The sequence below is a fragment of the Bos grunniens genome, chromosome 21 (assembly GCF_055505025.1).
Source record: "Bos grunniens cultivar Pamir isolate PY7600 chromosome 21, Bosgru_T2T1.0, whole genome shotgun sequence".
Taxonomy (NCBI): Eukaryota; Metazoa; Chordata; class Mammalia; order Artiodactyla; family Bovidae; genus Bos; species Bos grunniens.
The window spans coordinates 53,361,671-53,384,540 of NC_141185.1; the positions used below are offsets into that span (position 1 = coordinate 53,361,671).

Consider the following 22,870-nt stretch of genomic DNA (forward strand, 5'->3'; position numbering starts at 1 on the left):
TTTTTAAAAAGTGTTCTGCACAGCCCTACTAACTTATCCTTAAAGCCTATTCAACAGTAATGCTTTCAAACTGTGAGGCTGGAAAAGACACTTGAGAGTCCCTTGGACAGCAAGGAGATCAAACTAGTCAATCCTAAATGAAATTAAGCCTGAATAACCATTGGATGGACTGATGCTGAAGCTAAAGCTCTAATTCTTTGGCCACCTGATGCGAAAAGCCAACTCATTGAAAAAGACCCTGATGCTGGGAAATATTGAGGGCAGAAGGAGAAGGGCATGACAGAGGGTGAGATGGTTGGATGGCATCGCCAACTCAGTGGACATGAGTTTGAGCAAACCCCAGGAGATAGTGAAGGACAGGAGAGCCCAGGATGCTATGGTCCATGGGGTCACAAAGAGTCGGACACGACTTAGCAACTGAATAACAACAACAACAACAAAAAAAAACAGTGATATATTCCCAGCACCCTTCTGAGAACTGGGGGAACAGGCCAAAGAAAATATATCACTATTCCAAGATTTCCTAGACATAGGAGCGGAACTGAAACCCCAAACTCAGAAATCTCTCTTCCCATTTTTGCTTCCTACATCCACTGGTCTTCAGAGCTTATCTTGCACTTGCTTTGCCCCAATCTCTGCATAGTTGATAAAGAACAAGTCTCTTTGCAATATATTATGTACTATTTCCCTGGTGGCTCAGATGGTAAAGAATCTGCCTGCAATGCAGGAGACCCAGGTTCAATCCCTGGGTCAGGAAGATCCCCTGGAGAAGGGAATGGCTACCCACTTCAGTATTCTCGCCTGGAGAATTTCATGGACAGAAGCTACAGTCTGTGGGGTCACAAAGAGTCGCACATGACTGAGCAACTAACACTTTCACATTGAGCAATAGAGCCGACAGTGAAAAATAACAACAAAGGAATGAACAAAAGTAAACTAAACTAAAATAGAAATTAGGTGCTTGAAACATGATTGCTCCCCATAACCTGTGAGAGAATCCTGTAAAGCAGTGGTCCGATGCTCAAAGGCACAAATCCATGGTTGGGATGACCCCAGCCCAGTGAGACCCACCCAGCTTCAAGACACTTGTAAAGAAAGCAAGGCTAGTTTTCACCAACGGACTACATCACGTCTCCTTCCTAACCGCAGTTTCCTCGGATCAACTTTCAGCTTCCTCAGTCACCCTCTTTCTAACTCTACATAGTGGTGTTGCAGGAAGGGGAACACCTTCTTACCTAACATTTGGAAATGAATTGTCCTAGGAGACACATGTACCCACAAAACAAAAGGCATTATTGGGAAGGGGCGCCCGGTGGAGAGCGGGGGACCCAGGGAACTGCTCTGCCATGCGGCTTGCTGCCTCGGGTTTTATGGTAATGGGAAAGGAAACTGTAGAAACAGGAAAAGAAAGAATGGGGGCATCCCAAGCAAAATATCTAGCCTAGTCTTAGATCATGACCAGATCTTGGGGCAACCCTGCATTTTTGATTTGCATGGCATGTTTTTTGGGGGGATTCACTATCGGGTACTGCTCCATTGAAAAGTGAAAGTGTTAATTGCTCAGTCATGTTCAACTCTATGCAACTCCCACAAACTATAGCCTGCCAGACTCCTCTGTCCATGGGATTCTCCAGGCAAGAATACTGGAGTGGTTGCCATTTCCTTCTTCAGGGGATCTTCCCGATCCAGCGATTGAACCTGGGTCTCCTGCGTTGAAGGCAGATTCTTTACCATCTGAGCCACCAGGGAAGCCAGTAGTGTGATAACACAATAAATAAACATTAATCCAAACAGTGACGGATACAGCAGAAAACACATGGTAAGTGTCGTATTAGTCAAAGATGGGAGATTGATTCCTGAGGAACCAGAAAATATTTCTTTCTTCACAAATACTTTGTCCTTCTAATTGGGGGAGCAATCTGTGACACAGCAAAGGGCACATTTAGAGCAACGATGCACATCAGGTTGGAGACCAAAAATCCAGTATAAGTTTAGATACAGTTTCATAGATAATAAGAAGCCATTCCATTTCTTTGATCAAGAGGGTATGGTGTCAAGGATGGAAAAGCAAGAGGAAGAATTTGAGCAAAGAATTGAAACAGGAGGAAAGCGGGCAGAGTGAACTTTTAAAGGAATGGTGTAGCCACAAGACAGGACAAAGACTGGTTAGAACCATAGATGCAAGGTGGCAGGGGACTCGACTTCTGACAGATTTGGAGCCTCATTAGGCGCTCAGTGTGCTATATTAGCGTAAGCTAAGGGTCACACCCACCAAGACAGCTCTGAGGCCATAAAAGGCGAAAAGTTGGCGGTGGTCCAATTTCTAGAAATCTCACTCCTCCCTGCCCTGTGAAATTTATTGTTGTTGTTAAGTCGCTAAGTCGTGTCTGACTCATACAACCCCTTGAACTGCAGCCCGCCAGGCTCCTTTGTCCATGGGATTTCCCAGGCAAGAATACTGGCGTGGGTTGCCATGACCTCCTCCAGAGGATCTTCTCAACCCAGGGAAGGCCAGCCTATGAAACTACCCAGCTCATAAAAACTAACCACAGCGTATTTCAAGGCCTCTCTCGCGCGCCTTCTGTGAGACTCCACACTCTATCTGTAGAGTATGTTTCTCTCTAAATAAATCCACTTTTACCTATCACTTTGTCTCCAAACTTCTTATAAAGTAAGAACCTCAAATTCACCAGGAACAGAATCAATAAGATTTGACGGTAAACAGGCCAATGATAAAGGGCAAAGGAAAGGGAAGAGTCAATGAGAGCCTGGAATTTTTAGCCAAGGTAATTGGGAGACCAATTAACCCTGGAAGGAGGGAAATTGAGGTGTTTAGAGAAGATGTTGAGTTTGATTTGGGACTTGCTGAGCTCGAGATGATGGGGACAAAGCTACACAGAACTATTCAAAACGCTACTAGAAACACAGATTGAGGATTCTGGAGGACATCCAGAGTTGGGGTGTATATTTATGAATCACTACAGTAGCAACACCAGTTGTAGCCACAGAAACAGGGGATATCTGTGAAGAAATTCAATCAGGAGCTGAATAGAGAACTGGTCCAGGGAGGCATCTGAACTAGAGGGAAGGAAACCCCTAAGAAACTCAGATAATGCACAGTCAAGGGGAAAGAAATAGAGGGGGTTCAGTTTAAAACTAAGTCGCAAGATTTTCCAGGCACAGCGTTTTTCAAACTGTATGTTGTGACCCAACTGTTTGTTGCTTTTAGTCGCCCAGTCATTTCTGACTCTTTGATATTCCATGGACTGTAGCCCATCAGGCTTCTCTGTCAATGGAATTCTCCAGGCAAGAACACTGGAATGGATAGCCATTCCTTTCTCCAAGGGATCTTCCTGACCCAGGGATCAAACCTGGGTTTCTGCCACATTGCAGGCAGATTCTTTACCATCTGAGCCACCAGGGAAGCTGTAGGTTGTGACCCAATAGGAGCTGTAAAATCAGTTCAGCAGTTAACTAGCTTCATTAATGAAAATGAATAAATTGAAATGGAATAAAATATATCAGAGATATCTCATGCAGCAAAGCCTAGCAGTGATCTGGGAAACCTTATTTCAAGGCCCATACACACATTGTGTGCCTACTGGGAAGATAATATAAGTAATTTCCTCTAAAAAAAATTAAGCTTGTAAAGATGCAGGTTAAGGTATAGGATCCATATGAGATCTAAACAAGAGCAAACGACTGGAATCAGCTAATGAACTAATGAGCAAACAGAAAGTGTTTGATCCCCCACATGGTGCTGAGATCAGGCATTCATGTGAATGTCACCGAAAGCCTCTGAACGTTCACTCTGTCTGGTGGATAAATGTCTGGAAGACTGGTCCACTGTCTGAACACTGCACTCTGCTTCCCTCCTGACCCCCTGGTGTTACACTAAGAACGTAACACCAACTATTTTGCCAACCAATGGTTAAACCAACAAAAAAGCAAAAATGCAAGCGGCTAAAGTTTAAACAAGTAAGAAAATGAGTGAAAGTGAGTTACTTCCACGCTAAGAAATAAGCCCACAGCATTGAATGAATGAATTGGTGTTCTAGACTGCCCCCTGCTGGACATGGACATTCAGCACCCATGGTTCTGATAGTTTCCCTGGTTCTATAACCATTTTTGAGATGCCACTATTCTGTTGGACATGGAACAACAGACTGGTTCCAAATAGGAAAAGGAAAAGTCATTGAATTAGGAATTAGAAGGCTGGGGTTTGAAGCAGTCTTGTGTTCTGGGGTTTACTGGATCACCCCAAATCTCACGGCAGCCTCACCAGTGAAGTAGATTTAATCGGGTCTAACTGATAACAGTGGTGTGAAGAAGGAAATCAAGGAAAAATTAAATTAAAATCTACCACAGTCCCTGGAACATACCATGAACTTGTATGTATCTCTAATAGAACCACTACCAAGCAAGGAAGTGAGGATTCATCTCTCTATACGTGTTCGCAGATGGTGAGCTGGCAGGATTGTCACATGCTCGTCAGGAGAGGCCCCTGGGGGAAAATGGGTTTCTCCCTCTTGGAGAAAAATAAAATAGCCAAACTATTTCAGGGAGGTCAAGTATTCTGAAATTCCAAAGGTCTAGATATAATGATCGTGATCTATATTAGTTATCTATGTCTATGTGAAAAATTACCACAAACTTAGCAGCTTAAAACAACACTTTCTATCTCACAGTTTTTCTGGGGCAGGAACTCCATGGCTTACCAGATCCTCTGTTTATGGTCTTTCAAAGCTGCAACCAAGGTGTCAGCCAGAAATGCATCCTTGTCATCTGAAAGCTCAGCTGCGGAAGGGTCTGCTTCCTAGCTCCAACAGATCATGGACAGAATCCATTTCCTTGCAACAGTGAGGCTAAGGACTCTGGTGTCTTTGCTATTAGTCAGCTGAAGACGAATCTCAGCTCCTAGACGCTACATAGGACCTGTCTACTAACCATCAATCATGAAATTTTGATAGGCTGTATGTAAACAAGATACAGTCTTCTAGAACACAATGCAATCATGGGGGTAACACACTCTCACTGTGGCCATATCCTATTGTCTAGAAGAAAGCCTTGGATCTTACCCATTCTCAAGGGGAGCTGTGCTCAGTCACTCAGTCCTGTCTGATTCTCCACAGTCCCATGGGCTATAGCCTGCCAGCATCCTCTGTCCATGGAATTTTCCAGTCAAGAACACTGGAGTGGGCTGCCATTTCCTTCTCCAGGGGATCATCCCAATTCAGGGATCCAACCCACATCTCTTGCACTTCCTACATTGGCAGGCAGATTCTTTACCACTAGCATCACCTGGGAACCCCCTCAAGGGGAGGGGAGTACTCAAATGCATAAACACCAGGAGACGGAGGTTAAGGGGCGGGGGCGGGGGGGGGGGCTACATTACAGTCTATACACCACCCAACGCTTCTTGCAATCTTTGCTATTTAGATACTAGGATCCTGATATTCTCCTAGCCAAGACATGACCCTCCCTGGTCTTCCTCTTCCCACAGAATAGAACTACTGCTATCTCAGAAACTGAGCATCCATCCTTCTGTCTGTGTGCCCTTATCATCCAGATCACCCCATGCACTCACACTCCCCCATTTTAGCTTCTAGAATGCTCTTAATTTTCCCATTCCTCTGTTGTTTCAACCCTAGTCCAAGCACATGGGGGTCTGGTACTTCATGGAAAAATGTAATTTCTAGTCATTGGTCCTTGGTTGAAATTTACATTTTATTTTCTGTATAATAAATGTATATAAACTGCAGAATCATGTTAGATATATCAGAAAATAGAGTTGTGCATGAGTAAATGGAAGAAATTAAATCACACAAATATCTCTCACCTAGCTACTGTGATAACCCCAGAATGAATCTAACCATATCAACTCTAACATGTGTGTGTGTTCAATCACGACCAACTGTTTGCAACCCCAGGAACTGTAGCCCACCAAGCTTCTCTGTCCAGGAAATCTCCCAGGAAATATCTACTCCAGATCCCCTTCAAACTGGTCTTCAGGCTGCAACTAAAATGATGTTTTATCAAGATCATCTGATTAGAAAGCCCTCACATTGCAACTCCCACAACTACTTTCTCTTTTGGAAAAACACCCAAGTCTGAAACACGCTCCTGGAGACGCCACCAAGCCTGGGAGCTGCCACCCACTCCAGCCCAGCCCCAGCCCAGCCTCTCATGCTCTATAATTCTGCCCCACTGACCTTTTGCCAGGCTTTGAAACATGTCCTGTAACTTGTCTTCCGTCCTTGCCAATGACACAGCCTAAAATGCCATGGCCTTCCCCTCCTTCTTCACATCCCATGTAAGGTGTCACTCCCACAGGAAAGACTTTCAGGACCCCTAGCCTAGGTCTCGGAGAAGGCAATGGCACCACACTCCAGTACTCTTGCCTGGAAAATCCCATGGACGGAGGAGCCTGGTGGGCTGCAGTCCATGGGGTCGCTGAGGGTTGGACACGACGGAGCGACTTCACTTTCACTTTTCACTTTCATGCATTGGTGAAGGAAATGGCAACCCACTCCAGTGTTCTTGCCTGGAGAATCCCAGGGACGGGGGAGCCTGGTGGGCTGCCGTCTCTGGGGTCGCACAGAGTCAGACACGACTGAAGTGACCCAGCAGCAGCAGCAGCAGCCTAGGTCCAGGTCCTCTATTGGTATATTCATCCTTCACCCCACCCCCCTTTTAAATTTCTCAATTCAGTTTGTAATTTTTCACTCCTTTCATGGTGATTTTACTAATGTCTCTCTCCCCTTCCAGTCTGCAAACTCCAAAAAACAGAAAACAGTTTGTTTTGCCTTATTCAGTGTATGTGACTGTATGCTCAGTTGCTTCACTCTTGTCTGATTCATTGATACCTCATGGATTATAGCCTGCCAGGCTCCTCTGTCCATGGGATTCTCCAGGCGAGAATACTGGAGTGGGTTGCCATGCCCTCCAGGGGATCATCTTGACCCAGGGACCGAACCCACATCTCTTATGTCTCCTGTGTTGGCAGATGGGTTCTTTACCACTAGATTCATATTCTACCCCCACCATTTAATAGTACTTGATTACAGAACACCATCAAATATTCACTTAACCTTTTCCAAAAATCAGGCACTGGTCTAGGAGCTTTATTTACACTGTCCATTCAGCCAACAAATATTTATTGAGCACTTACTGTGTGCTGAGATAAACTGATAAAGCAAAGATTCTTACACTCCAAAGGGATAAGGTTAAGGAAATAATTAATAGACAATAATTATTTTTTAAGAATATATTAAATTAGTATTCTCAATTGTGATCAGTGCCATGGAGAAAAAAAAATTAAAAATAGAGTAAAGGGATCAGATGCACAGGGCCAGTTTGCAAAGTTTTAAAGTTTGGCTAGTGTAGGCTTCATGGGGAAGACAACCTCTGAACAAAGTAGGGATGGAAGCTGTCCTATGCATATCAGAAGGAAGCATGCCCAGACCCTCTATAATGACAAGAGGCCTGATCTGTTCAAGGAACAGAAAGCTGGACTGGGCTGCTGGGGCCAAAATGGATGGGGGAAGAAGAGTAGGAGCTGGGGTAAGGAGGAACAGAGGGCCTGGTGTGCACTGAGAGGCTTCACCTACATTCCAAGTGAGGAATTCACCAGAGAATTTTGAGCAATGATATAACATATTTTAAGATTTTTCTGGCTGCTCTATTTTCCAAAAGAAAAAAGGACTCTAAGGAAGCCAAAGTAAAAACCAGTAGAGAACTTTGCGGAGCAAACCAAATACAGCAATGACTAAAAGGGATTATAGACAATGGTCAAGTGGGATTTCTCTTGACCCACTTGCAGGAATGCAGGGTTGGTTGAACCTCTGAAAATCAACCAATTAATCCATCATAATAACAAAATACAATACAAAAATCATATTATCGTTTTAATAGACACAGGAAGACCATTTGATAAAATTCATTACACTTTCATGATAAAAATGCTCAACACACTAGGAATAGAAGATAACTTACTAATATCTGATAAACGGATCTCCTTGTCTCTGACAAAGTGATCCCTTAAAACCATAGTTAACATGATACTTCATGGAGAAACAAGACTGGACGCTTTCCTTCTCTGATCCGGAACAAGGTTAAGATCTTCAGAATGGGAGAAAATAATAGCAAATGAAGCAACTGACAAACAACTAATCTCAAAAATATACAAGCAACTCCTACAGCTCAACTCCAGAAAAATAAATGACCCAATCAAAAAATGGGCCAAAGAACTAAATAGACATTTCTCCAAAGAAGACATACAGATGGCTAACAAACACATGAAAAGATGCTCAACATCACTCATTATCAGAGAAATGCAAATCAAGACCACTATGAGGTACCATTTCACACCAGTCAGAATGGCTGTGATCCAAAAGTCTACAAATGATAAATGTTGGAGAGGGTGTGGAGAAAAGGGAACCCTCTTACACTGTTGGTGGGAATGCAAACTAGTACAGCCACTATGGAGAACAGTGTGGAGATTCCTTAAAAAACTGGAAATAGAACTGCCTTATGATCCAGCAATCCCATTGCTGAGCATACACACTGAGGAAACCAGAAGGGAAAGAGACACGTGTACCCCAATGCTCATCACAGCACTGTTTATAATAGCCAGGACATGGAAGCAACCTAGATGTCCATCAGCAGATGAATGGATAAGAAAGCTGTGGTACATATACACAATGGAGTATTACTCAGCCATTAAAAAGAATTCATTTGAATCAGTTCTAATGAGGTGGATGAAACTGGAGCCTATTATACAGAGTGAAGTAAGCCAGAAGGAAAAACACCAATACAGTATACTAATGCATATATATGGAATTTAGAAAGATGATAACAATAACCCTGTGTACGAGACAGCAAAAGAGACACTGATGTATGGAACAGTCTTATGGACTCTGTGAGAGAGGGAGAGGGTGGGAAGATTTGGGAGAATGGCATTGAAACATGTAAAATATCATGTATGAAACGAGATGCCAGTCCAGGTTCAATGCACGATACTGGATGCTTGGGGCTAGTGCACTGGGACGACCCAGAGGGATGGTATGGGGAGGGAGGAGGGAGGAGGGTTCAGGATGGGGAGCACATGTATACCTGTGATGGATTCATTTTGATATTTGGCAAAACTAATACAATTATGTAAAGTTTAAAAATAAAATAAAATTTAAAAAAAATAAATAAATAAATAAAATGAAGAACAACAACAACAAAAAATATTCATTCTTACCACCTCTGTTCAACATTGTACTGGAAGTTCTAGCCAGAGCATTTAATAAGAAGGGAAGGAAGAAAGGAGGGAAATGCTGATTGGAAAAGAGGAAGTAAAACTATCTTATCTATAGATGGTTGGGTCTTACATATAGTAAGTAAATTAATCCACGGAAAAAACTATTAGAACTAAAAAGTTCTGCAATCAATACTCAAAAATCAATTGCATTTCTGTAAACTAGCAACAAATAGTTCAAAAATGAAGTTTAAAATAGGAATCTCATTTATAATGGCTACAAAAAGAATTAAATTCTGGGTAATAAATTTAAGAAAGAAACCCAAGGCCTTTACATGGAAAGCTAGAAAACACTGTTTGAAAAACAAAAAAAAAAAGAATATCTAACCAAATAGAAATTACCTAAATGTCAGCTGTCTCCTAACTACTGCTGTAGCCCCAGAATTGATGTATCCATAGTCACTGTTCAGTTCAGTTCAGTTCAGTCATGTCCGACTCTTTGTGACCCCATGAATTGCAGCACGCCAGCAACCCACTCCAGTGTTCTTGCCTGGAGAATCCCAGGGACGGGGGAGCCTGGTGGGCTGCTGTCTATGGAGTCACACAGAGTCGGACACAACTGAAGTGACTTAGCTGCAGCAGCAGCAGGCCTCCCTGTCCACCACCAACTCCCAGAGTTCACCCAGACTCACGTCCATCGAGTCAGTGACGACATCCAGGCATCTCATCCTCTGTCATCCACTTCTCCTCCGCCCCCAATCCCTCCCAGCATCAGAGTCTTTTTCAATGAGTCAACACATTGCGTGAGGTGGCCAAAGTATTGGAGTTTCAGCTTTAGCATCATTCCTTCCAAAGAACACCCAGGACTGGTCTCCTTTAAAATAGACTGGTTGGACCTCCTTGCAGTCCAAGGGACTCTCAAGAGTCTTCTCCAACACCACAGTTCAAAAGCATCAATTCTTCGGCGCTCAGCTTTCTTCACAGTCCAACTCTCACATCCATACATGACCACTGGAAAAACCATAGCCTTGACTAGACGAACCTTTGTTGGCAAAGTAATGTCTCTGCTTTTGAATATGCTATCTAGGTTGGTGGTCCCCTTTAAAATGTTCAGGGTATAACTACGGCAGAAGTCCCCAAGCTGTGGGCCACAGACTGGTACCTCCTATCAGATCAGCAGTGGCATTAGATTAGAAATAAAGTTCACAACAAATGGAATGCACTTCAATCATCCCAAAACCATCTCTGCCCTGATCCATGGAAAAATTATCTTCCATGAAACCAGTCGCTGGTGCCAAAAAGGCTGGGGACCACTGAGCTAGAGGGATCTTCTCAGGAAGAACACGGATATGTTTTGAATTTGGAGCTAACAGAATTTCTTGGCCACAACTATGAGAAGTAACATTAACTTATTTCTCGTGCATGGGTGTGTCCTCAATCGATTCAGTCGTTTCCGACTCTTTGCAACCCCATGGACTGCAGCCCTCCAGGCTCATCTGTCCATGGGATTCTCTAGGCAAGAGTACTGGAATGAGTTGCCATTTCCTCCTCCAGGGGATCTTCCTGACCCAGGGATCAAACCCATGTCTCCAGTGGCTCCTGCATCGCAGGCGGATTCTTTACTACTGAGCCACCAGGGAAGCCCTGACGTATATCTCATAACTATTCCCACTTTACAGATGAAGGGACTATTCACAGTAAATTAACCCACCTGAAGTAACATTAGAAAGCACCAGAGCAGGAACTTGGCCTCGAGTCTGTCTGACCCCAACATCTGGCTCTTACTCCAGACACCTAGCAACACCAGCAGCTCTGGGGTCAGAAATACTGTATTTCAGTAAACTAGCAATGAACGAGGATGATAGTTTTGAATATTGATCTTTGAATATTAATCAATATTTTTGAATACTGATCTTTTATCGTGGCCACATTGCAGAATCTGTTTATTTGTTCTGATAGTTTTTTTTTTAATGGATTCATTATGACTTTCTATATACAAGACCAAACCATCTATAAATCAGATAGCTTTCAGAAAGAAAAAAGTAGGCAGCCCTAGAACTTAATGTTAGAGTCTCTCAAGAGCTGGCCATGGGATGCGGGGTTGTAGCAACAGAAACAGAAAGTGGAGGGGAAAAAAGAATTATTTAAAATAACAGGTGGATAAAGCAGGAGGACCTTTACAAGAGACAGAACATGTTGCCTGCAGAACACGGACATCCAGAACACCATCTGGTACCATCCCAGCCTCCTGCCTGGCTGGAGAAGGAACAGCACGATGGGTAAAAGCTCACAGACAAACGCACACACACACACACACACGGCCAGTTACCAAGGGAAACAGATGACAAGTGGATCTTTCTCATCACTATTTTCAGAAAGAAAGGAGAAAAAATAAATGGAAACTGAGATAACTCCTACACGGTGAAAGAAATGAAAAACCATGGACATATGGTGCAAAGGTCTCACCAGATCCTGTGCCCAGCATGGAACTTGTCCATTTCATTCTGGAGAAAGAAAAAGAAAAAGTACCTCCCCAACACTATTCAGATGCTGTCAAAGACACCTTGTGGGAACCATCATCTGTCATGGGAAAGTTTTATAAGAGAAATCAAAACCCTAACCTCAGACAGGTTTGTTAGAACATCAGTAGGGGATGTGGACATGTATGGATGTGATAGTTGGACTATAAAGAAAGCTGAGCACTGAAGAATTGATGCTTTTGAACTGTGGTGTTGGAGAAGACTCTTGAGAGTCCCTTGGACTGCAAGGAGATCCAACCAGTCCATCCTAAAGGCGACCAGTCCTGGGTGTTCACTGGAGGGACTGATGTTGAAGCTGAAACTCCAATACTTTGGCCACCTGATGTGAAGAACTGACTCATTGGAAAAGACCCTGATGCTGGGAAAGATTGAAGGCGGGAGGAGAAGGGGACGACAGAGGATGAGATGGTTGGATGGCATCACCAACTCAATGGACATGGGTTGGGTGGACTCCGAGACTTGGTGGTGGACAGGGAGGCCTGGTGTGCTGCAGTCCACGGGGTCGCAAAGAGTTGGACGTGACTGAACTGAACTGAACTGAGGGAATGTGACCGAGGAGGGTCTATGGCCTGAGCCAGGGAACCAGGAGCACAGCACCACAGTCCAGGCTGGGAGGACCCTTCCCGGCTGGTCCCAAGCAGCAACTCTGCAAAGGGGAACCGGTTTGGAAGTACTTCCAAATCCAGGGGCAATGGTATCAGGACCTAGGATTCAGATAAAAATTTTTGAGAATCCCCACAACCAGGATAGGAAAGGTTAACTCAGGGGAGGGAAGAGCAGAGTATGGATTCTAATAAGCTCTCACAAACAGGGGAGTCTCTTTGACTCTTGAGTTAGAACTCAATGTGACAGTAATGTTTTAGTTTCCTTAAATTATTCATAAAGTATAATATATATGGATGAGTGACTGTGACCCTATATATAAATGTATGTATAATAAATGTATAATATGCATGTGTATATAAAATATACATATAAATATATGTGTGTGTGCATATAAATTTGTATGTACGTATATATAAATACATAATGAGAACAGCGTATAATTATGCATATATATGCAAAATAAAGTGTTACAGAATGTTTTCTGTATTACTGTAGTAGAATAAGTGCTGTATTTAGTTGAATTCTTCTAAGATAAATGCATGTATGAGACCATCCTATCTTGAATATCTGGAAGCACAAAAAAGCTGTGCAAACCACAGAACAGGCACCTGGCGGATATTTGCTGATTTGATGAATGAACAGAAATGTATCTGATTTTACTCTTGCTGAAAAGCAAAGAAAAGACAGGCCTCATCCTTACTTGACCTATTTATTTAGATGTAACACAGCGACACACTTGGTACCAAGGCTTAAAGCTCCCATCACTAACGCAACCAGCACAACCAGCACTTCCAAAGGCTGTCATTCACAAAACACTAATATGGTAAGATTCTTCCCACTGATACGAGATAGATCGAATGGGCAAATGCATAGGAATACAAGCAGATTAGAAGTATCAGGGGCTGAGGGGAAGGGGAATGGGGAGTTATCGCTTAATCATCAGAGTTTTGCTTAAAGTAATGAAAATGTCAGTTTAAGACAAGAGTTTTTATTTGTTTAAAAGTTTTCAAACATTTAAATGAAACAAATGAAAACTTTTGCTTAAAACTTTTGCTTAAAATAATGAAATAGTGGTGATTGTTGCCTAACAGTGAAAATGTAATTAATGGCACTAAATTGCACACTTAAGGACAGTTAAAATGGTAAATTTCAAAAATTGAAATATAGCTGATTTACAATGCTTTAGGCATACAGCAAAGTGATTCGGTTTTATATATATACATATTCAGTTACATATATATATTTGGTTTTATATATATATTGCTTTTCAGATTCTTTTCCACTATAGGTTAATATGAGATTTGAGTACAGTTATCCAGTTAAGAGTCCCTTGGACTGCAAGGAGAGCCAACCAGTCTATCCTAAAGGAAATCAGTCCTGAATATTCATTGGAAAGACTAATGTTGAAGCTGAAACTCCAATACTTTGGCCACCTGATGCAAAGAACTGACTCATTTGAAAAGACCCTTCTGATGCTGGGAAAGATTGAAGGCAGGAGGAGAAGGGGGCAACAGAGGATGAGATGGTTGGATGGCTTTACTAACTGAATGGACATGAGTTTGAGTAAACTCCAGGAGTTGGTGATGGACAGGGAGGCCTGGAGTGCTACAGTCCACGTGGTCGCAAAGAGTCAGACACGACTGAGCAACTGAACTGAACTGAACTAACCTCACATTAGCTCCAGAAACCACAAAGAAACTGTCACCCAAAAAAAGGGCTTTTTTTTTTTTTTTTAAGATTACCAGGAGTGGACTTTCCTGGTGGTCCAGTGGTTAAGAATCCATGTGCCAGTGCAGGGGGCATGGGTTCAATCCCCAGTCCAAGAAGATCCCACATGCTAGTTGGGACAACTGAAAAGTCCATGCACCACAAGTACTGAGCCCATGCAGTGCAACTAACGAAGCCTGCACACCCTTCTCCACAAGAACAGCCATCGCAATACGAAGCCCACACCCTGCAACTAGAGTAGCCCCCCCTAGTCCAGTGCACAGCAACAAAGACCAGCACAGCCAGAAATAAACTAATTCATTAAACAAACAAGCAAAAAGATTACCAGGAGTGAATTGCCATGGTGGGAGGAAGGGCAAGGGGGCAAGTAGGGCACTGAGAGCATAAGGGAATGTGGCACAGGACACACTGCTCAGCTTCACCACGAGGGGCGGACTGCACAGGGATTCCTCGGGGCGGCTCAACAAGCCTAGAGCAGAGCTGCCAGAACTACCAGCAGAGTCCACCTGCTATTTTCATCTCCCTTACAGAGACACTGGCTCTCTTCCCAGACCCCTCATGTACTATGACTCTCACCCTTCAATCTCCATCCAGAAGTGCCATGAAGAGGTTGATGGCTTGCTTAGATTGCAAGGTGAAGAAGTTCTTCTGTTTGCACGTCTTTTTTTTTTTTTGCTTTTAGATATACTGACTCATTCCTATCGTATGCTGAACACATCTTTGCAGATAGGATAGATATATGGATGGATGGATGGATGAATACAATATCATATACAAGTATTCATATATGCTATATAATTGAAAATATACTTTACATGCTTTTGATTACTTGTAGTAGCATAATTATACTTCTTAAACCATCATTAGACGTCACATGCTTTAAAGATATGGAAGTGTATGCACCACCATGTGTAAAATAAATAGCTAGTGGGAAGATGCTATGTAAATCAAGGAGCCCAGACTGGCGCTCTGTGATGACCTAGAGGGGTAAGATGGGGTGGTGGTGGGAGGGAGGCTCAAGAAGGAGGGGATATATATAATTAAGGTTGATTTGAATCGTTTCATGACAGAAACCAACATAACACTGTAAAGTAATTATCTTCTGGTTAAAAAATGTTTTTAAAGTATATGCATGGGAGTTTGAATAAGAATATGATTTTTTTTTTCTAATTTAAGGAATCCATGATTCTTTGAGGCAATACTGTGATGGAGACCAACCGGTGGTTGCTTGGGTAGACCAGCTGGCTGAGCGTCAGACTTTTACTTTGAGGACCCAGGGTTCAAGCACCTGTCTAGGAGCCAAAAAGTAAATAAATAAACAAATTTTTTTTAAATAAAAATATTTTAAAACACTTTTAAAGTTAAAAAATGGTAGCTACTACTCTAAAAAGATAATATAATGAAATTAAAAAGTGCTGTAAAATAAATACCTTTAAATAATGAAACATGGGAACTCTCTTAACCACCACAATCTGAAATCTGGGTGAATTGTAAGTCACCCTTGTCTAGAAAGACATCACAGATGACAAAACTGAGGTACTAAAGATTAAGTGGATTTGGGAAAGATTTTTTTTCTTATAATTCCTTTGAAATCAAGAGAGAAAGTTCATTAAAAAAATTTAAGTCTCTGATCCATCAATTTAATGACTCTAGTTCTTTCTCTTTTCCTCTACTTAAATGTGCTGTCACCTAAAATAAATTCAAGCCAAGACGAGCCTGTATAAAGGAAGAAATGAAAAATCAAATTGTTAGACAAATCTTCCAAAACACTGCATCTAGACCTTCCAACAACTGAGTCAACAAACTGAGATATGTGTTTAACAATTACCCACATTCATCTGGGGATTAGGTTTACAGAATAATCTTTCTGTTGGAACTCAGTCCAATCCCCAAATGAAGGTCATCTTTTGTCCATGATAAACACAATAATATCTTGGCTCTTGCAAACAGAGCGGTTGTGTAAACTCCCAGGCATGTTAGAATCACCCATGTTTATTTTAACAACCCCATTGGTAGGATTAAATGGGCTTAAAGACTAAATGACTTTACTAGGGTGGGTTTCCTATATTTATAGAGTGTCTTTTGACCATTAAAATTAGATTCAAGTAACCTACATAACGAGAAATGATTTTCCTCATAAACATTAGACCAATTGTTTAAACTTTTCTAAGGAGGCCAGAACCTTACATATGTTGCCAAAATCCTGCCTGTAAATTTATTAGTCATATTTATGCTATTGAAGCTACACGACCTGAGGAAGAGTTCATCCAAGATGGAATAAGTCAGTGGTTGAGTCATGTCACCATTTCTAAGTACAATGTCATGCATGAGAGAACAAAGTGTCTGATGCCCTAAAGAATGAGAAGTTAGCATTTCTAGAAGCACAGGGGCCAAACAAGAAGACTATCCAACATGCAATAATTCATTAGTGCCCTGTGCCATCGAGTCCTTTGAGTACCATCAGCCAACTACATTCTTCTGCAGTTAAACATCATAAAAGCCTCAAGACATTGTCTTATTTTAGGACAAGAAACCTATAATTCTAGAGCAGCAGATCTACCAATGTGCTGAACACAAATCTCAGGAGATATTCCATGTTCAGATACATGTGGGACCCACTTCATATGGCATCCTTCCACAATGAAATAGTTGAAGAAATTATGATTCATCTGCACAGAATATCCATGCAACCCTCATGAGGAATCACGTTGGGGTATATGTTTTGTTGAGAATGAAAATAAATGAATAAATAAACTTGCATAACTGTAAGTGGACTGTCAATGTTAAAAAATAAAGTCAACAACAAAAATGTATGTGTGTACATGGATAGGTGTGTTTACAGCCCATGAACATATATGTACAACTGGTAAGCCTCAAAAAGACTAGAAAAGTAGATTGCAAATCATTTTTAGCAGCAATCGCCAGGGAGGAATGGAGTTGGCATAGAGGAGGAGTATCTCATCATTTTTCTAGAAATTTCTGTACTATTTTAGGCTCTTATCACACTGAGGTGTATATTGGTCAGTGCAGGCTGCCATTAACAAAACACCACAGACTGAGTGGCTTGACAGCAAAAAATGTATTTTCTTCCAGTTATGGGGACTGGGAGTCCCAGATGCAGGTCTGACAGGGTTGGTTTCTGGTGACAGCGCGCCCCCTGGCTTGCAGACAGCCACCTTCTTGCAATGTTCTCACCTGGCTTTTCCTTGGTGCTTGTACTTTCTCTCTCTCTCCCTTTTCTTATAAAGCCACCAGTCTTACCACATTAGAGCTCTACCCTTATGACCTCAGATGTTGTTGTTCAGTCATGAAGTCATGTCCGACTCTTTGCAGCAAGACAGGCTCCTCTGTCAAATTCATGCCCATTGAGTCCATGATGCTCATTTAACCTTAATTACTCATAAAGACCATATCCTCAAATCTAATCAGTCAAAAGGAGGGTTAGGAGGGACAAAATTATGACTTTTAGGGGGGATAAAATTCAGTCCGTAGCAATGTGTTTCTTTAATGGACATTATTAGTGGCTTGATCGGCACTTATTCCCACCTAACACCTTCCAAAAAGAACCTCAGTTGTGTGTGGGTTTCTACCTATCCCATGCAGAGCCGGATACTTAAGGGAGGCTCAGCCATCCTCCTTGCTATGAATTAGTTTAGGAATAAGGCTAAGGACCAATCCAGCCAAAGACCTGTGGGAGAGAGTCTATAGGTAGATTTTGAAACAAGTCGATTCTCTCGAAGAAAAAGCCCTAGGAAGAAATGGCCACTTCTTTTCTTAAGGATACTGCCACTATTGACGTAAAGCCTGTACCTGCTGCAGCCTGGAGAAGGAAATGGCAACCCACTCCAGTACTCTTGCCTGAAAATTCCCATGGGCAGAGGAGCCTGATGGGCTACAGTTCAAGGGGTCCCAAAGAATCAGCCATGACTGAGCAACTGGGCACACTGAGTATTCTTGCAGCAGCCATTCTGTGGCTAGTCTGCGTACAGAGTCAATTCTGACGATGGCAAAGGCCTGAGCCCTTGGTGTCACCACTGACCCGCAGAACCAACCATCCAATGTCTGTGCTTCCAGCCACATGAAGACATCACATTTCTTGTTGCTCAAATCATTATAAGTCATAGATCTTGTACTATATGGAGCCTAAATCATCATAAATGATGCCGTTTCTGAGAAATAATAAAAATATATCCTGTGAAAGACTTTCAAAAATCTCCCTCTTAGCAATTTGCAACATATATTAGTGAATTAAAGACTCTGAGAAATCCCAGAGTTAAAAAGCTCCTATTGTATTTCAGCTGGAGCTCCCCAAATTTATTTGATAATGGGATCCTTTTATATTCTTTTCAGTAAATCCTATTGCCCTCAACAAAAGAAGATAGCTGTTGAAAGATACCCCTAGGGTTTTGCTAAGATAGACTTAGAAATGTGAAAAAATGACAGAGCTGAGCTCAAGAAAAAAAGGGGCAAAAATCCCCTAAGGAAGGAAATGCTTGAGGGACTTTTAAAATCTGGAACATCCGAAATTCAGGTTTTTCTCTTATGCTGCTGTGTGGTTTCACTACCACCACAACCACCTTCTGCCCCAAATCTCCAGTAAATCTTGCGAGGGAAGCGTTTACAGGTGAATGCTGGGAGTAAAAAGCTACTGGATTCCCACCAGATCTGGAGTTGAATTTCACTTTAATCTGAAGAACATGTGATTCCCAGCAAGCCAGATGATTTTCAGGTCAATATTTAAAATTTTTTTCTAGGTATCCCTTTTGTGATGGAATTATGTTTGGAGACATTTTGTCTGATGAATCTGATGAACTAAGTGATACTACCTAGGTATGAAGTGCAAATAAAAACTATCAAATCCTCTGAAAAAAAAAAAAAATAGACAATGCAACATGACCTCACCTTCAGAGTACTCACAGGGAAGGGTGTGTCTGTAGATGTGTCTCATTAGTTCCAGGATGACCAAAGCAAATTCAACCAATCAGAACTCCAGAACATCCTATCCCCATATGCCTTTCACTGAGGTACTCTCCAATGACCAATTATCATTTCAGGGATTTTACAAGTATTTTTGTGCTATAATGATTAACATTTGTCTTTCCCTATTACTTTATAAAACCCATCAGGATAGAGGCCTATCTATTCTGACTCACCATCCCATTCCAGGTGCCTACACGGTATTCAGTCTATAGTAAACTCCCAAAAGTGTGAAGAAAGAATGAATCCATCAGTGAATGAGATACTTAAAGACCTTCGTAGATCAGCTGAAGAAGTGAATCCTTTCAACACTTCATGCTTAGTGATTCTCATAAAAAAAACATATTCATTCCCATCGTAAAATGATGTCTCCTAGTGGAAGAGAACACATCAAAGACAGTATATCCATATCAGGTTCTGCAGAAAAACCCCAGTGACAAATAATAGAAATATGTCTCTTGCCTGAGACCTTGCTAGCTTGTTCCTTTCATGCCTATTTGGACAGACAGGATTAAATTGCCATAGAGTGAATTTTCAGGCTGTGATACCCCTGATGAAACTGAGGATTGCCTGTTCTTTGCCCACATATTGCCACATACTCCCTTCGTACTATCTACCCAATATGAGACCAAGAACTCATTCGATAATTCATCCTGTCTCTTGGGTTATCACCAAGGTTATCAGAGGTTAATTAGCTGTAAAACTGGTTAGTGCTTTAGGAAGTCAGATTTCTCAGTACAAAGGGACATAAACAGGAAGCCTCGATTTCCAGAGTGCTCTACTTCTAAAAGCAGTTTTGCAGAAATCCAAAAGCCCATTAAATGGACTGATCTTCTCTTTTGGATACGGGAAACAATGCTATCATCTGGCAGGCAAATGGGGAGCAGAAGGGGGAAAACGTGGGAGGAAGATCCCAAGACCACAGCCAAGTCGACAGCGCACCCAGTTCGCGTGTGACACTCCTCCTTTTTCTGTAAATGCCAAAGCGTTGGAGACCCAGACAGTTTGACAAATGAGTAGGCTCATGGAGAACTAAGGAGGATGATTAAGGACGTGGAATCATTGATATATGAGGAGAGAGGGCTTTTGAAAAATCTAATTATGAAGCAACCCAGCCAAACGATGAGTTTGCTGAGAAAGTACAGATGTACTTCTGGTTTGTACTTAGAAGCCAATCCCAGAGCAGGTTAGGAACAAAATGAATTTTTCTCACAGGATGTGCATAGGAATAAAAGGAAGAAATTTAAAAGATGGGGAAATCAAGACCCAGTGTCAGGAAAAAAATCCCTCAGGAGAATGTGTTATTCTGTCAAGATCTCCCCCTGCACCCAGAGGTCTCACCTCCAGATAGAAGATTTGGAAGCAGATGTCAGCTCCTCTCTACTGTGTCACTCCCTGGGATTGATGGACTTGTCAGAAGGACCCTGTCATTGCCAATTCGTGCAAGTGTTTAATGCAAACAGCTTTTGTGTTTGCAGTAGGACTGTGGTTAGAATAAAGAGGGAAAATATTCCAAAATGAGCAGGTCTTGAACAACCTTCAAAATCTAGCTAAAAGCCTGGATTAAGAGTATGTCAAGGATCATCTATTTTTTTAAAATATTTTTGTAATCTTTTTTCTTGGATGGACCATTTTTAAAGTCTTTATTAAATCTGTTTCAATATTGTTTCTGGGTTTTTTTATGTTTTAGCTTTTTGGCATGTGGGACCTTAGCTTCCCAACCAGGGATAGAACCCCAGCCCTGTGCACTGAAAGGCAAAGTCTTAACCACTGGACTGCCAGAAAAGTCCCAGGCACCATTCTTTACACACTGGTCTTCCCACTGTGTTGAACCACACAGTCCGTGATTTATTCTGACGTTTAACTGCTACTCCTCTGTGTTGTCAAGCTCTTCCCCCGAGAGATCCACGGAGCCAGGCCCCCTTTCTCTGCCTGCATGCAGGCCTTGAGCACCTCAACTGTGCCATCAAGCAAATGCAGCTCAGAATGAAGGGACAGTCCCACCTCCAGGGAGCTGTGGGTTGAGATCAGGAAACGCCGTGAGAAGCCAGAGTGGCACCTACAATTTGCCACTTTCTGATGCGGACACATGGTTCAGTGGCTCTGTTGCATCATTCTGAACTCCAGTGAAATGAAAAAAGTCAAATCACAGGGGGTTAAGGACTTAAATGTAAGACCTAAAACTATTAGGCTAGGAGAAGAAAACAAACAGCATAACTTCTTGACGTTGGTCCTGGCCATGATTTTTCGGTCATGAGACCAAAAGCACAAGCAACAAAACCAAAACCAGACAAACAGGAGTGCATCAAACCACAAAGCTTCTAGACAGCAAAGGACACGATCAACAGAGTGAAGAAGCAATTTACCGAACGGGAGGAAATATTTGCAAACCATTTGTCTGATAAGGGGTTAATATCCAGAATATTTAAGGGACTCCTACAACTCAAGAGCGAAAAAAAAAATTAAAAAAACTGCTTAAAATGTGGACAAAGGACTTGAATAGACATTTATCAAAGAAAACATACAAACGGCCGACAGGTAATTTTGGCGGGGTGGGGAGGGAAATCATTTTGTTTTTTGTGGTTGCTGTTGATGCTACAACCATGCCTATAGTCATCATCATTAGGAGCTGATCTACCCGTATTCATGTGTTTATTTCCAGGTTACAGACATCATTTTGCATTTAGAATATCTCCTGTCAATATCACACAGCTGGATTTTAATCTCTGTTGCCCCTGTTGAGCTCATTCAGATTTGTCGTAATATAGATGGACTTCTGCTCTCTTATTTTGTATTTCCCACTTACATTATTTCTCCTTGATTCCTTTTCATTTTCTTTCCTGCCTTTCATTCAATTGATTAAAATTTCTTTGCTTCTTTTTTTTCCCTCTATGGACTAAAATTTTGTCTTCTCCCCCTTACTTTCTTAGCTGTTTCCTTGAACTTTAAATATACATAATTATACATTAATTATGTATTTAGTAAGAATTTTACTTACAAAAACTCTTTTTCTTTTTAATTTCTCTGTATGTGTATTTTTTATTTTCTGGTGGTAAGAGACAGGGAGTTGAACAGGGATGTCACCTAATGATTTTCCCTATTTTCCTTTTTTCCCTATATTTTCCCCAAAGATACTTCCATTTTTAAATACAAATACATGGTTATAATTCAGGTAAAATTAAAGGGCTTATGTGAAAATAGCTATACAGCACCACACTTCTCTGTATATTTACATTTTGCTCCCTAAAGCAAACTCTTCAAATATTTCTGCAGTTTATTCCAGTATTTACCACCAAGCTTCTAAAAAATACACTGACATTGCTGCTTATTGAGTTATCGAATTTAGACAGTGCCTATGGACTTGCTGTTTGGGGAGATGGCTCTGGCTTGGGTTCCCAGACGCCACGGTTAACCCCTTGCCTTCCTCCACTATAGAGGAAGAATACAGAATACCTTCCCAGACGCCCTTGACGTGGGGTGTGGGCATGTGACACAGTTTCACCAATGAGATATAGTCAGATGTCCCTGGGAGAGCTTATCCTGTCTTAAAAACACAAACGCTCACTAGTAGACGCAATTGGCCCCATGTCCTTCATCCATGCTCCTGCCCGGAGTGTGGAAGCAGTGCATGAAGGCAGAGTGGCCACACACTATAGCTTCCCAGACAGCTTTAGTGGTTAAAAAACAAAACAAAACAAAAACTGCCTGTCGATGCAGGTAGATGCAAAAGATGCAGGGTTGATCCCTAGGTTGGAAAGATCTCCTGGAAGAGGAG

At 41.9% G+C, this 22,870-nt stretch overlaps 1 protein-coding gene across 1 annotated transcript in view; it reads right to left on the reverse strand.

Moving 5' to 3' along the window:
* The window catches only part of AGBL1 (AGBL carboxypeptidase 1), a 916,524-nt gene that overhangs the window by 785,789 nt on the left and 107,865 nt on the right, over window positions 1-22,870 (reverse strand). The window lies entirely within an intron of this gene.